Genomic DNA, 15,448 nt, shown 5'->3' with positions numbered 1-15,448 from the left:
ATGTGCCGTGTTTAGGAAGTAAAAGGCCTGCTCGAAAAATAACTCGCAGTAATCGTCAGAAAACACGACAAACTTGGGTGCTTGCTTGCTTGCTTCGAGAATATGTCCGGTATTGAGATTCCTACAGCTGGGATTATAGAGGCAATTTAAAGTTTTACAGTACTTGGCTTTTTAAGAATAAAAAATAACACCCAAACACCAAAATGAAATAAATATTTCGGAGTGAAAACTCCTTCTTCAGTAATCATGTAATGGAATCAAAACAAACGATGACGTAAAAACAGAAAGGAAATTACGTAAGAATACAAATGACGTCATTCTAAAAATAGATAAAACACGTGCAAATTTGCTATTGTTCTCTCTCTCTCTCTCTCTCTCTCTCTCTCTCTCTCTCTCTCTCTCTCTCTCTCTCTCTCTCTCTCTCTCTCTCTCTCTCTCTCTCTCTCTAAAGTAAGCAGTAAAGGTAAAACGTCATATGTTTGCAAGCACATACACTTGAGCACACTCACTCCCACACGCACACACACACATACTTCCAGGTGTTGAATGCGATCCAGGGAGCTAACATGTTACAAGGCTGATAAGTTTATAGCCATAGGACACTGTTTATCTTGTTGATAGCGTTGTGTACTCTGCTGCGAACAACAAAGGGATAATTATAGAAAAATATCCAAACATTATATCCGCGAACAGCCTCGTAATAACAAATACAGAGGGTAGCAACAGTCAATTAGTCAAACACATTAAGTCCGTCAGGGAAATTGGTCTGCAGCTGATGTCTCCAGAACCTTTCTCTTCTTTTTCTCAAAGCAATGTCTTCTGCATGGATTTTTTCTATGGCTGTGCATTGCATGTCTGCTAGTGTATGTCCAGGGAGATTAAAATGTTTAGCGACCATTGTATCTTCTCGTGTATATTTTGATGTACTGTCCGTGTGTCCTGCATGATCTTTGTAGTGTTTGATGTTGTGCCTGTGGCCATAGAAACGTTTTTTAAGTGTCTGTCCAGTTTCGCCGACATACTGACATTTTTTGCATTTGCCACAGTCAATTAGGTAAACCAAGTTGGTTGTGTCACAGGACATGAAAGTTCTGATATTGTGTGTACCTCTATTAACAACACTGTGGAATGTCCTCGTCTCCTGCAAGTGCCCCCCGCACAGCACACACCTCCTCCCACTGCACCTATAGCATCCATTTTGCTGGTGAAAGGGCTTCTGGTGAACACCATTGTTGCTACTAGTGCATTGTGAAGAGGCGCGCCCCACGCAAGGAGCACCCACAAAAGACGAAGACACACCACACTGCTGCGGTTGATCTTCATGTCTCTGCTGCTGCTGTTGGTCATCAGGTTCTTGTTGCTGCTGCTGTTGGTCATCAGGTTTTTGTTGCTGCTGCTGTTGCTCATCAGAGTCTTGTTGCTGCTGCTGTTGGTCATCAGGTTTTTGTTGCTGCTGCTGTTGCTCATCAGAGTATTGTTGCTGCTGCTGTTGGTCATCAGGTTCTTGCTGCTGCTGCTGTTGTTCATCAGGTTCTTGTTGATGTTGGTAATTAGGTTCTTGTTGCTGCTGCTGCTGTGGATCCTCATGTTGCTTCTGCTGTGGATCGTCATGTTGCTGCTTTTTCTTACTTGGCTTTTTAAAAGTACTTGGTTTTTTCTGACGTCGTCAAATAACACAGGCGCTAAAACTTCCAGAGTTTTTTCCTGATTGTGTAAACAACCATGTAAACCACCAAAGATTTTTCCAAGCTTTTACACAGAGCTACTAACTGCTACGCTTTTGGCGTAGTATGCTACGTTTTAAGACGGATAGCTTCGCTGTTATACCAAGCTTAGATTTGCTACGCTCAAACAAATAATCACAAGCAATTGCAACAGTTTGCTCGTTCTTGTGAGTCCTGGTATCTCATTTCTGATTCTCACTCCGTGTTGCTGTCAGAATGTTTGTCCAAAAACATTGTCTACACGGAGAAGTGGCACTGCAGACAGTCTGTATTGGCCATTATGTTTATTTTTCTAAATAAACTTTTTGTAAATGTATTTTCACGCAAAATAACCTTAATGTGGATTTGCTAATAAATTTTAGATAACGCTGCACTAAAACACCATTTGCTACGCTGACAATTCCAAAAATAATTAAATTGCTACACTTGAGGTTTTACCAAGGGTTGGCAGGTCTGTTTACATGAGTTAACTAAGCACTCAGAGCAAACATCTACATCCCGTCTGCTTCTTTTGCAGAGTGGGAATTTTCAGCTGCATCAATTTCACAGATTGACAATGTGTCACTTGCAAAATGAAATCAGCAAAAAATTCCCAGTCTGTAAATAATGCAGAACGGATGTCGATTTTGCGCTTGATTTCAAGTGCGGTTATTATTCAGGATGCTCTTAGCCCATGTAGAATTTTGAACCCGTCTTGTCTCATAAGAGTTATTTTGCAAAGGAAGAAAGGTATATACAGTGGAACCTGTATATAACGACCACTCAAGGGACCAACCAAAAGTGGTCGTTAAAGACAGGCGGTCGCTATGGAAAGGGGAATTATAGAAGGGAAAAATATAATCTGATATAATCCTTTTGGCTGGTCACTGTGAGCAGGTGGTTGTTATACAGAGGTGGTCACCAGGGAAGGTTTGACTGTACAAGGCCCGGCAAGTGCTTCAAATTTGCATTGAGGAAGGGATCTAATTTCACATTGGGGATTTCCCATTGCGACATAGCGGTTATCTTATTGGCAACTCTTTCTGTTGACTCTTACGATTGGTAATTTGTTCAACTGCTGAGTTTATCACGACAGATCTGGCAATTAACTTGTGCACTATAAGTTCTCTTAAGTATTTTACCATGTCAGCATTGATTTTATCATAGGATTAAATATAGGTGCAACCCAGTGATAACCCCCGCGGGTTTGGGGGAAGAATTTACCCGATGCTCCCCAGCATGTCGTAAGAGGCGACTAACGGATTCTGTTTCTCCTTTTACCCTTGTTAAGTGTTTCTTGTATAGAATATAGTCAATGTTTGTAAAGATTTTAGTCAAGCAGTATGTAAGAAATGTTAAGTCCTTTGTACTGGAAACTTGCATTCTCCCAGTAAGGTAATATATTGTACTACGTTGCAAGGCCCTGGAGCAATTTTTTGATTAGTGCTTTTGTGAACAAGAAACAATTAACAAGTGGCTCTATCCCATCACCCCCCTTTCCTCCGTTGCGATATAACCTTGAATGGTTGAAAACGACGTTAAACACCAAATAAAGAAAGAAAGAAAGTATTAACCATTCTTGTGAAAGGGAGTGAAAATTAGTCTGGCTACAAAGATTTCTGTAACTAGTGAGACTAATTTCATCATTGTCGTTATACTTTACTCAGCACAAATGCTTCAACGCACACGCAGTTAATTTGTACAAGAGTATGTTACTATATATGCTGACTTTTTGAATGCGATCTTCATTTATCAGGCACAAAAGTATGTTCTCAAAAGTACCAGCAGTTCATTTTGCTATTGTATTTTGCAGCAACTTTGAAGCATATATTTCATAAACAGAGAATGAATGCATTTTACATGTGAATGAAGCTATAGCAAGGAATATTTGTCTTCTACTCCTGTCTCCGATTCTTATGGCATAATTGTAAATGCAACATTGACTACATGTACTTTATTCTCAGATCTGATACCATTTTCTCTGTATTTTTTTTCCTAAAAGTGGAGGGGGTTAGCCTGACAGTCGCGATGCTTGAACGACTATTTTGCGTAGATGTTTTGTGTCATATATGAAGGAAGGATGAAGAGGGAGGGAGGGAGGGGGGGAGGGGGTGCTAACTGGTGGGTTTTGTTTTACGAAGGAATGGAGAATCATACCTGTATAAACAAATTTTTCATGTGCTGTAATTTGTGGTTGTACAGGTGGTTTCTTGCATGACTTAAGTCTTGTTCGCTGCTGTGCCGTAAGCAGAATTGTGTGAATTCGACCTCATAATGATGAGATTTAGAAAGTTCAATTTGGCATGTGAATAGTGATTTTGGCATTTGTGGAAAGATGTGTTCTCTCTGTTTTGATTAATTTGTCTGTCCATGCGTCCTGCTTGCCTTTCTGTCTGTCATCCTCCCTCTGTGTTTATTGTCCCTCTATGGGCGGGGATGTAGCTCAGTCGGTAGCGCGCTGGATTTGTATCCAGTTGGCCGCTGTCAGCGTGAGTTCGTCCACACGTTCGACGAGAGATTTATTTCTCAGAGTCAACTTTGTGTGCAGACTCTCCTCGGTGTCGGAGCACCCCCCGTGTGTACATGCCAGCACAAGACCAAGTGCGCACGAAAAAGATCCTGTAATCTATGTCAGAGTTCGGTGGGTTATAGAAACACGAAAATACCCAGCATGCTTCCTCCGAAAGCAGTGTATGGCTGCCTAAATGGCGGGGTAAAAACGGTCATACACGTGAAAGCCGTGGGAGTTTCAGCCCATGAACGAACAAACAAACAAAATTGTCCCTCTGTGGGCGTCTCTGATACTGAGCACAGACCAAAAATTGATAGGTGTACAACTTTGGGGATGTGTTTGGACACATTGCTGCAAATATGACAGAACCAAATGTTATTCATTTGCCTTCTGAGGCATTTTACTAATAAAATGAACGCTCAATATTACAAAAATCTATTCTTGTGAATTTATAATATATTTTTGTAATCCGATGAGCGAGTCAAAATGGCGACGAAATGTGTGACATCGTCAACACGCAACTTTGAAGTGCTCGTTTTTTAAAATTACACAGTTTTCAAATGCGATACAGGTGATGAAAATACCACAAAGGATGAAAGTTAAATGATGCTAAGCAAAGTTGATAAATGACAAGGCATTTCGCCTAAACAGGCACGATAAAAAGTCGGTCGCGTACATCCATTTTTCAAGAAAATATGAGAGTAGAATCATCTAAGGCCAGCAAAGCACATACACTAACATATATTCAATAACAAATGGTCTCAAGAACTCACATTTTCACTGGCTTCTTTGTGCTGTGAATAGCAAGTCGAATCACACTATGGATGTCTCTTATGAAATCATTATGTTGCCATACCCCAAAGATTCAAGAGACATTTGACTTTGGAAAAAACACTCCTGAGAACACACCACAAGCATGTTACTCTCCAAACAGTGAATTTTGAATGACAAAATCGATTTAAAATTCAGTAAAATCAATAAAAAAAATATATAATCAAAATGCTGCAAGGCTTGTTTGAATTTTGTTCAAAACTCAAAATAGATGTACACACCAAATGGCTACAGGTTTTGACAAGCAAATTCAATGCAATGTATTCTTCAAAATGACGAAATGGAACGCTGAACGTCATTACTATACGTAATTTCGTCGTGACGACTCATCCGTACATATTTCTGTTCGGCCCGTACACTGTTATTCAGCCGGTACACTCAGGTATTTGGCCTGTGAACCTGTACCAGGCTTGATCCTGTTGGAGTAGGCTATAAATATCAGTCTGCTTAACCTCAACGTCTGATGACCACAATCGGTGCAGAAATGAGATATAACGGGTTTTAACTGACAAAAGTTTGTTTTTCTTCTTAAAAGGTGTATATCTAAATTCAGTCAGGGTTTGTGGTCCTATCAAACAAACATCGTCAAAATCAAAGAAAAATATCAAACCTTAACTGTTTTTAACGGACAAAAGGTTACTTTTCTTCATCAGAAGTTTGAATTGAAATTTAGTTAGGGACAACAGATCTATACCTACAAAATTTCACTAAGATCGGTGAAAAAATGGGGTTTAACGGTTTTTCAAACTGCCAAAACTTTGGTTTTTGTCTTGAAAAGTATGTTATGATATTCAGTTAGAAACAACAGACCTACTAACCAAATTTCACAAAAATCGGCTTAAAGATGAGATTTAACGGACTTTTAACTGCCAAAAATATTGCTTTTTTCTCTTGAAAAGTATGTGTTTCAGTTTAATTAAGAACAACGGACTACTATGCCAATTTTTGTGACAATCCAACTTTAAATTACAAAATGTCACACTCTCCGTGCCAAGATTGAAGACGCCCACCTCTATATTTGCTCTTTCTCTTGTCCCTCCCTCCTCCCTTTCAATCCCCCCCCCCCCCCCCCATCCCACTTCTCTCTCTGTCAGGATCCCTCTCTCTTGCTCTCTATATCCCTCTTAAAGTGTGTGTTTTCCTGTGGGTTGGTGTATATTTCTGCTTCTGTTTATATTTGTCTTGTTTTTCTCCGTACCTGTCTATATATATGTCTATCTGTCTCTCTGTCTCCCTGCCATTCTCATTCCTTTATTCTCTGTGTCTGTTTGTCTGCCCTACTCAGCCCTCATTTCAATTACTCCCCTCCCTCCCCCTGTGCGACGTCAAATCTCTGTACAGTACGGTACGTGTGAATTCCCTGTCTAATTTTGTTCCACCTGTAAAGTTGCAGCTTTGCTTCATAACTTGATTTACAGTGCATTGTGTTGCTACTTTTAACAGTGAGCTTAATACTGCCATGAAAGTTTTATTCAGTGTGAACTGGTTTTTTTGCCAGGAGTGAGTGAGTGTGGGTGTGGTTGTAGCAGTTTGCATTTGGTGAAGTTGTGAAATCAGTATCATAACCAAGTGAGGTAGAACGCTAATCACAAGATGCAAGGAACAAAGGGATGTAAAATACAAAGGGACACAACAAACAAAGGGACATGATAAATAAAGGGACATGTATTAAGAAACAAAGGGTACCAGGTAGCTCAGCTGGTAGAGCGCAGGACTTGTGATCTGCGGGTCATTGGTTGGAATCTGTGTCAGGGCGGACGCGAGTCAACTTTATATGCAGACTCGGAGACGGCATTTATGTCCCACCCACCCCTGTCACCACTGTGACACGTAAAAGATCTTGTAGTGCAGGTAGATGATTACACACACCTGGATAGCATGACTCTATTGCTGCTAGCTTTCCACTGGGAGGAAGTGACCCACATTTTTCAGCGATGGGACAGTAAAGTATAGGAAAAATGAAAATGAAATAAAGAGGATGAAATTTGCTTGTTCATTTCAATGGTTCTTATTCTATCAGAGGCCAGGAGACTGATTATGCATAACTCTCACATACTGTTATATATGTATTTAGATTGCTTACGTCCCTTTGTTCCTTAGATCTTGTTGCGTTGGTGTTGTCAGTTGAAATGACATGGTCAGTTTTGAGTTTTGTATTCTTGGTTGTGCGTGGGTTTGCTTTAGAACCAAAGTGTGCTTGATTGACAAAAAGCATTTTATGAATATATGCATGTTCAAACTGATCACACAGATTTTGGAATGCGGTGAAGAATGATCACTAACTGCAAAATAAAAGAAAGGCTCAATGCTCATAAAACACATGAAAACATGAGTGAGAGTATTTAACCAGGATATCATTTTCTTACTTATACATCATTGACAGATTTATAATTTTTGGTGATGTCTACCAAAATACTTTCAAAAGATGCAAAGCTTGAGGCCAGTGTATTACATGTTTTGATGTTGGGCTGTTTAAGATGTATATGTATTTTATTACTGGTGAAATTGTTTCTCGAAAAGTGATGAGAGACACACTGAGGTTACTTTCTTAATGGCAGAGTCCTTCCCGTGTTAACTATTTGACTCATCATCTCAGATCTAGCCTAGCTTTAACCTTCACCAGATCACGCTTTGGACTTACACAGTCCGGATGATGTGGGTCGTGAATGACCCATACTTTCAAAAGAAGGATTCAGCGTAAAAAGTATGGGTCGTACATGACCCACACCATCCGAATGGGGATACACTTTTTACCGCCTCTTTGCTAAGTATGGGTCGTACACGACCCACGCCATCCGAATAAGGATAAACAACGTACAATTCCTTACGTAATTCCCTGTGGGGGACGACTCACATCATCCGGACTGTGTAGTTCAAATTACGTCATCGTTTATTTGTTTGTTTACAAATATAATCTTTTAAAAGTTGGGCAAGGGGATGGTCGTAGGGTGATTGGAGATTACACGAAGTCTCAATCAAAAACTCCAAATAGTTTCAGTTTTAAAGACGATTTTGTGAGACTCTGGGTCTTCCACGACCCACGAAGCTAGCTTTAACACGAGATATTACACCAAAAATCAAGAGCTTGGGTTCTCTTTGTAAGGATGGGTTCTCTTTGTAAGGATGATCAGTGGGACATTTTTGTATGAATTAATTTCTCAGTTAATTAATTTCTTAGCGGACACAAGTGTGTGATTTTTTATTTAGTTAATTCGTTCAAAACATTCTCTCTCTGCTGCACATGAAGCATTTAGGATGCTTCTTCTTCTTCTTCTTGCGTTCGCTGTCACACCATCAGTTTAGTCTGCGAGACGAATGACGTCATGGCTTATTTAGGATGCTGATTTTTAGTATGTGTTCAAGTGAAGGGGTGATCTTTTCCTATGTAAAACCTGGGGCACAGTCAAACCCCCACTTAACGACCTCCACACATCTGAGAAAGTCAGGTCTCAAAAAGGAGGGAGTCCTAAAATAGGGGTAATATTACAGAGGTTATGAATTGAAAGTCTGAGAAAACAGGGTCTTAAAAGGGGGGTTCCGCTGTATTAGTCAAATTAGTTTTCACAGGAAGGACTGTCTAATAAGAAACGGTTATTAAATGCAAAAGATCTGACAACAACTTTGGACAGAGAGATTGAGAAAAATAAAAGAAGGTGATGTCAGTTTTTGGAGCTTCCTGCACTTATTGTTTGTTTGTTTGCTTAACGCCCAGCCGACCACGAAGGGCCATATCAGGGCGGTGCTGCTTTGACATATAACGAGCGCCACACACAAGACAGAAGTCGCAGCACAGGCTTTATGTCTCACCCAGTCACATTATTCTGACACCGTACCAACCAGTCCTAGCACTAACCCCATAATGCCAGACGCCAGGCGGAGCAGCCACTAGATTGCTAATTTTAAAGTCTTAGGTATGACCCGGCCGGGGTTCGAACCCACGACCTCCCGATCACGGGGCGGACGCCTTACCACTAGGCCAACCGTGCCGGTCCCTCCTGCACTTATAAGCAGCATGAAAAAAATGTCATAATCTTCATGTGATGTTGCTACGGTGAATTTAATGTATGAGAAGATTGGTTATTTATTTTTCTACAAACATGAAAACAGATTGTACAGTTTGCTTTGAAACTGTAGATGCTTGATATGTGTGAATTGAATGTCAGTGTTTTTTAAATACTGTTTGATTTATTTTAATAAAAAAAGTTTATTTGGAGTTTTGTAGCTTTCTTGGTTGTGTGTGTGTGTGTGTGTGTGTGTGTGTGTGTGTGTGTGTGTGTGTGTGTGTGTGTGTGTGTGTGTGTGTGAGTGTGTGTGTGTGTGTGTGTGTGTGTGTGTGTGTGTGTGTGTGTGTGATGTCAGTTAAAACACGATCAAATGACATTATAATCTGTTGTTTGAGAGTGTCAAATTTTTTGTAAATTTTGATCCCAGTGATTTCAGCTTTGACACATCAAACTTTGTACATCTGTTGTTTTACTTCCACGATTTTAGAACATGGTCAAACTATAAATAACTGTCTAGTCTTCTTATTCTTTCTTTCTTTCTTCCTTTCGGGTTCTTTCTTTCTTTCTTTCGTTCTTCATCCATTCATTTCTTTCTTCTCTTCTTTCTTATACATGTACTTTCTTTCACGCAAACGTGTACGTGTTTCTTACGTTGACCCTTTAGTTGTGTTCCATCATAAAACACGTACCACAATAAACCAGCAACTTCAGGTGCATGTGGAGTGCAACCGCACCACAGACGTGAGTACGCGCTATTCACACTCAGGGTTTTCAGGCCTACGTTAAAAGCAAAAGCAAAAGAATGCAAACAAACCATTGAGAAGTTTACTAAAGCGCATTGATATCCTCCCACAAAATTGGGTTGGGTGTCCTACCCACAGGAAAGCACTGGGCTTGCACAAACGACAAAGCCTGCATTTCGCAATGGGGTATCCCGCGAAGCTCTGAGACGACAATTTCATTTTGTCTGTAAATAGATGAGTAGGTGTACAGTACAGTGCAACCCCCGTTTTAAGACCCCCCAATTTAAGACTCCCTCCCTTTTAAGACCCTGTTTTCTCAGACTTTTAGTTCATAACCTCTGTACTTTTACCCCTATTTTAGGACTCCCTCCTTTTTGACTCACATGCGAAGCAAAAGTGAGTCTATGTACTCACCCGAGTCGTCCGTCCGTCCGTCCGGAAAACTTTAACGTTGGATATTTCTTGGACACTATTCAGTCTATCAGTACCAAATTTGGCAAGATGGTGTATGATGACAAGGCCCCAAAAAACATACATAGCATCTTGACCTTGCTTCAAGGTCAAGGTCGCAGGGGCCACAAATGTTGCCTAAAAAACAGCTATTTTTCATATTTTTCCCATTTTCTCTGAAGTTTTTGAGATTCAATACCTCACCTATATATGATATATAGGGCAAAGTAAGCCCCATCTTTTGATACCAGTTTGGTTTACCTTGCTTCAAGGTCAAGGTCACAGGAGCTCTTCAAAGTTGGATTGTATACATATTTTGAAGTGACCTTGACCCTGAACTATGGAAGATAACTGTTTCAAACTTAAAAATTATGTGGGGCACATGTTATGCTTTCATCATGAGACACATTCGGTCACATATGATCAAGGTCAAGGTCACTTTGACCCTTATGAAATGTGACCAAAATAAGGTAGTGAACCACTAAAAGTGACCATATCTCATGGTAGAAAGAGCCAATAAGCACCATTGTACTTCCTATGTCTTGAATTAACAGCTTTGTGTTGCATGACCTTGGATGACCTGGTCAAGGTCACATGTATTTTGGTAGGAAAAATGTGTAAAGCATGTGAGTCGTATGGGCTTTGCCCTTCTTGTTGAGACCTGACTTTCTCAGATGTGTGGAGGTCGTTAAGTGGGAGTTTGACTGTATATATCAAGTGTGCCCGCCCTTACCCCTTTTTCTCTTCTCGATGGCTGTATGTTCACAAGAAGAGTGCACACTGTGACAGTGAACCACGCCCTCACGCCGCCGCCCATCCCCCAACAAACGGCCTCGCTTTTTAGACCTAAAGATTTAAGGTCGTCCTATAGATGCTCTTTTAATCCCTGTGTTTTTTCTCTCCACTGTTTACAACCTCTGTAAATTTGCCTCAATTTTAAGACTGGCCTCCTTTTTAAGACCTGATTTGGTCAGATTGTTTGAGGTCATAACACTGAAGGGGGTTCCACTGCTTGTGGTGTATTAGGCCAAAAAAAAAAAATTGTCTGTTTCTGGTCACCCGACCGACCCTAAATTTCGGCGCCGACCCTAAACTTTTTTTTTCCAAACTCAATTTTTTTTAAATTTTTTTTTGGTGGTAAAGGACAGGGTGAGAAAATGAACAACAAAAACGTGTGAAAACGAAAGTCCACTGACAATTTGTAAATGTGTTGAGTGTCTTGTCTCTATGTATAGTGAATCCAGTCTCTTTGCGCGATTTTTAAAGTTAGTTTTATTGGTCTACATTTGGAGTAAAAAAAAAAAAATTCCCTACCTACCGACCCTATTTGTTTTAGCCATGTTACCAGAAACAGACAATTTTTTTTTTTGGCCTTACCCAATATTGACGGACTGTGTGATGATATCTTATTCTGCTATGGTCTGTTGAGACAGTGATATCAAAATCGAGACCGGAGGTCGAGATTTTGATATCACTGTCGAAACAGACCAATAGCAGAAGATATCATCACACAGTCAGTCAATGTTAGATATATTGCTAATTCTCTGGACATTTTGTATTTACTGTAAAGAAATTACAAAAGTATGTCTTAGTTTTGGCTGTTCCATATCCCTCCCTCTGATTATTATTTCTTTTTGTTCACTCTTTTCTTGTACTTTTCAGTATTTTAAAATGTCTTTCCTTTCAAAAAGTCTTTAGTCACTTGCTCAACTAAATTCTGGGATAATTACATTTTCATATATATATATGTTTGTTTTTAAATTTAGGTGTTTTTGTTTTTGAAGTGGGGAAGCAATAAAGAGGTCGTCGATATCAAAACTGATATCGACGGAAATAGCAATATATGGTGTTATCAGCGAATCCATTATATATATAGATAGTGTACTTCCCAATCATCGTTTCGTGTGGGTGTTTTTTGTGTGTGGTACATGGTACGTTTACTGTTATATTTCACGATATACATGCAGAGGAAGGGGTGCTTTGATGTTTTTCACTGAGGATAGATTGTGAGCTATTGTTTTTTTTAACTTCTTGTATTTTAATTACTAATCAATTCCTAGATTATGCATAGTGTTAAGCTCCAGCTCTACACGTAGTAGAATCCAATACACTCAATTCACTCTGTGTATTTCAAAAGAAACGAGAAAATGTTGTTTAACATTTTTGTTTTAAATAAACGGAATCCCAAACTTTTAGCGCACAGTGTAAGCGTTCAAGTTAAAGGATGATCTTATCCCATGTAAAGGCCTGGCCAGATATCACGGGTGGTGAGATGAATAGTTCACACGGAAAGTACTAGTAGGCCTACTGTGCGGCCTTACTTCTCTGCGACACTTCAATCACATTTTGCAGGACACTTTTATTCGGGTCTCCCTGTCTTCCTGTCTTCAAACACATATATGATATTTGAGAGAGAAAGCTTCCTTTCATTTTTTTTCAAATATCATCAAATGACGGGAGAAAATTCGATTGATTGACTGACATCCTCCCCCCCCCCCCCCCCCTCCTGGCTTAACCATTCTCTCTCTCTCTCTCTCTCTCTCTCTCTCTCTCTCTCTCTCTCTCTCTCTCTCTCTCTCTCTCTCTTTAACCTTATCCGTTATTAGCTTACATCAGCAGTTTTATAGACAAGTAACATTGCCTAACAACTTTCATACACCAAAACATCTGCCACAAATCAGCAAGTCGGCCAGTCAGCCAATCATCCAGCCAATATGTGTGTCTCTCTTGTTCAGTATCTCAATGTGTGTGTGTGTCCCTCTCTCAGTGTCTATCTCTGTCTGTCTGTCTGTCTGTCCGTGCATGACTGCCTTAATAAATAATGTAATTTGTACTGTAGTTAAATGAAATTCTATTTATCTTTTTTCTTGTTGTTGAGTTACCCCTCAATGGGCGAGGTCCGGACAGTGAAAAAACACACGTTTCAAGTGCATTAATTGCTTGTTCTGTCACCCTCAAAAAATAAAGTCCAATTCAAATATCTCCCTCCCTCCCCCCCCTCTCTCTCTCTCTCTCTCTCTCTCTCTCTCTCTCTCTCTCTCTCTCTCTCTCTCTCTCTCTCTCTCTCTCTCTCTCTCTGACATTCAACATTCATGTGCCTGTACATATAAAACCCACAATAAAATTAGCACAGCGAAATGTTTGCACAACACTGACTCAGCCACTCGCATGTGATATGTCATTATAATGTGCGTCCTACTACCTGCATTGGAATTTAGTCGGCGTAACCATACTCCCACTACACATAGATACCCTTTACACCCCAACAGCTTGCAGTGTAGGCTAGAAATTCTTTGTGCCTGCATAGACTCTATTTCTGTTCCTTTGTCTGTCTGTTACACAGACTCAGATTGATCAATGCACACTAGTGACATATATTATTCTGGTATTTTCGAAGCGGCTTTCGTGATTATAGAGTAGATGATACTGTGGACCCCCTCCCCGGCCTTTTAATACTTTTTTTTTATTTTTTTTTTTAGATTTCGTGTTAAGGCCAAACAAAAAAAATAGTCTGTTTACGGTAACCCGACCGACCCTATTTTTTTCGCGCGACCCTAGACTTTTTTTTGGCATTTGGGGAAAAAAAAAAAAAAAAAAAAATCTTTTGAAAACGTAAATAACGTAAAAATATGGTTTTTTTGAGAAAAAAAAATCCCGACCTACCGACCCTATTTTTTTGGCCTATGTTACCGCAAACAGACCTTTTTTTTTGGCCTAATAATGTCTGTACTGAATGTACCATCATTTTAAGACTCGATCCTCCTGTAAAAGACCTGGCTTTCTCAGATTTTGTGTGCGTCTTACAACGCGGGTTCCACTGTATTATTTTGGGATTTTGAAATGTCTTCCTAATGATAGAGTAGGTGAAATACAGTCTAGACTGTCTATGTTATGAAGTCTTATATCGCGCGCGTATCTCCAGACTCGGACCCAAGGCGCAGGGATCTATTTATGCCGTGTGAGATGGAATTTTTTACACAAGTACATCACGCATTCACATCGACCAGCAGATCGCAGCCATTTCGGCGCATATCCTACTTTTCACGGCCTATTATTCCAAGTCACACGGGTATTTTGGTGGACATTTTTTATCTATGCCTATACAACGACCACCTATGAGGAAGCGACCGAAAGTTGTCGTATAGACCGGTGGTCGCTTCAGAAAGGGGAATCATATACAGAACATATAGACAAGTTCGACTGTAGTGGAAACATCATATCATTCGTCTGGTCTCATTTGGAGTGGTCGTATAGTGGATAAGTGGTCGCTTTCGAGAGGTGGTCGCAAAGGCAGGTTCAACTGTACAAGTCATGTGCTTCTGACACCGTGTTATGATTTAGACATTGAGATCACAGTCTTGCAGCTCAGGTAATGTTATCGAAAATAAGCATGTTTAGTGGATATATATCAGTGTGTGTCTTCTTCTTCTTCTTCTTCTTCTTCTTCTTCTTCTTCAGCGTTCCAGAATGTTCTGCTTACGTGCACGTGTGAACTCGTTTGCCCACTATTTGGGTTCCCCAAACTATTTATGCGCTCTGGCCGGCAAGCATAGTCAGATTCACTCCGCTTTCGTTGAGTAGGCATGCTGGGTATTTTCGTGTTTCCATAACCCACCGAACTCCGACATGGATTACAGGATCTTTTCCGTGCGCACTTGGTCTTGCGCTTGCGTGTACACACGAAGGGGGTTAAGTCACTAGCAGGTCTGCACATACATTTTCACTCCCTTAACCAACCAGGCGGCAGCGACCGGGATTTGAACTCACGACCTCCCGATTAGGAGGCCGACGTCTTACCACCACGCCACTGCGCCCGTCGACTATATCAGTATCGTTAATGATGAATGCAAGATTACGTATAGCGGCCAATATTTTGAAACATAACATAGTCAATCTTCGCAACACTATGAGCTAACATTGCTGATTCTGATTGCTGAAACTGTACAACCTTGGTTAAAAACGTCAACGTTAGCCCCCCGTAGGCTACATTTTCAACGTTCAGACTACTATGATGAGTAAATGTAAATGCAAACAGTGAATGTCGCAACTACATGCCTGCAATCGTGATCGTTATTAATACAAGTATGTACACTCTTGATTTTCCCTTGGACGGTGAGTGTATGAGCGTTATACTACTATTTTTGGTTTTATCTTGTTCGATATGTGTATTTAAGTGTGATGGTTCACTATCTTCTGTTCCCTTCA

This window comes from Littorina saxatilis, linkage group LG14 (genome assembly GCF_037325665.1).
Source record: "Littorina saxatilis isolate snail1 linkage group LG14, US_GU_Lsax_2.0, whole genome shotgun sequence".
Lineage (NCBI taxonomy): Eukaryota > Metazoa > Mollusca > Gastropoda > Littorinimorpha > Littorinidae > Littorina > Littorina saxatilis.
The sequence above is the reverse complement of the archived record's forward strand: the minus strand, read 5'-3'. Positions refer to the sequence as shown.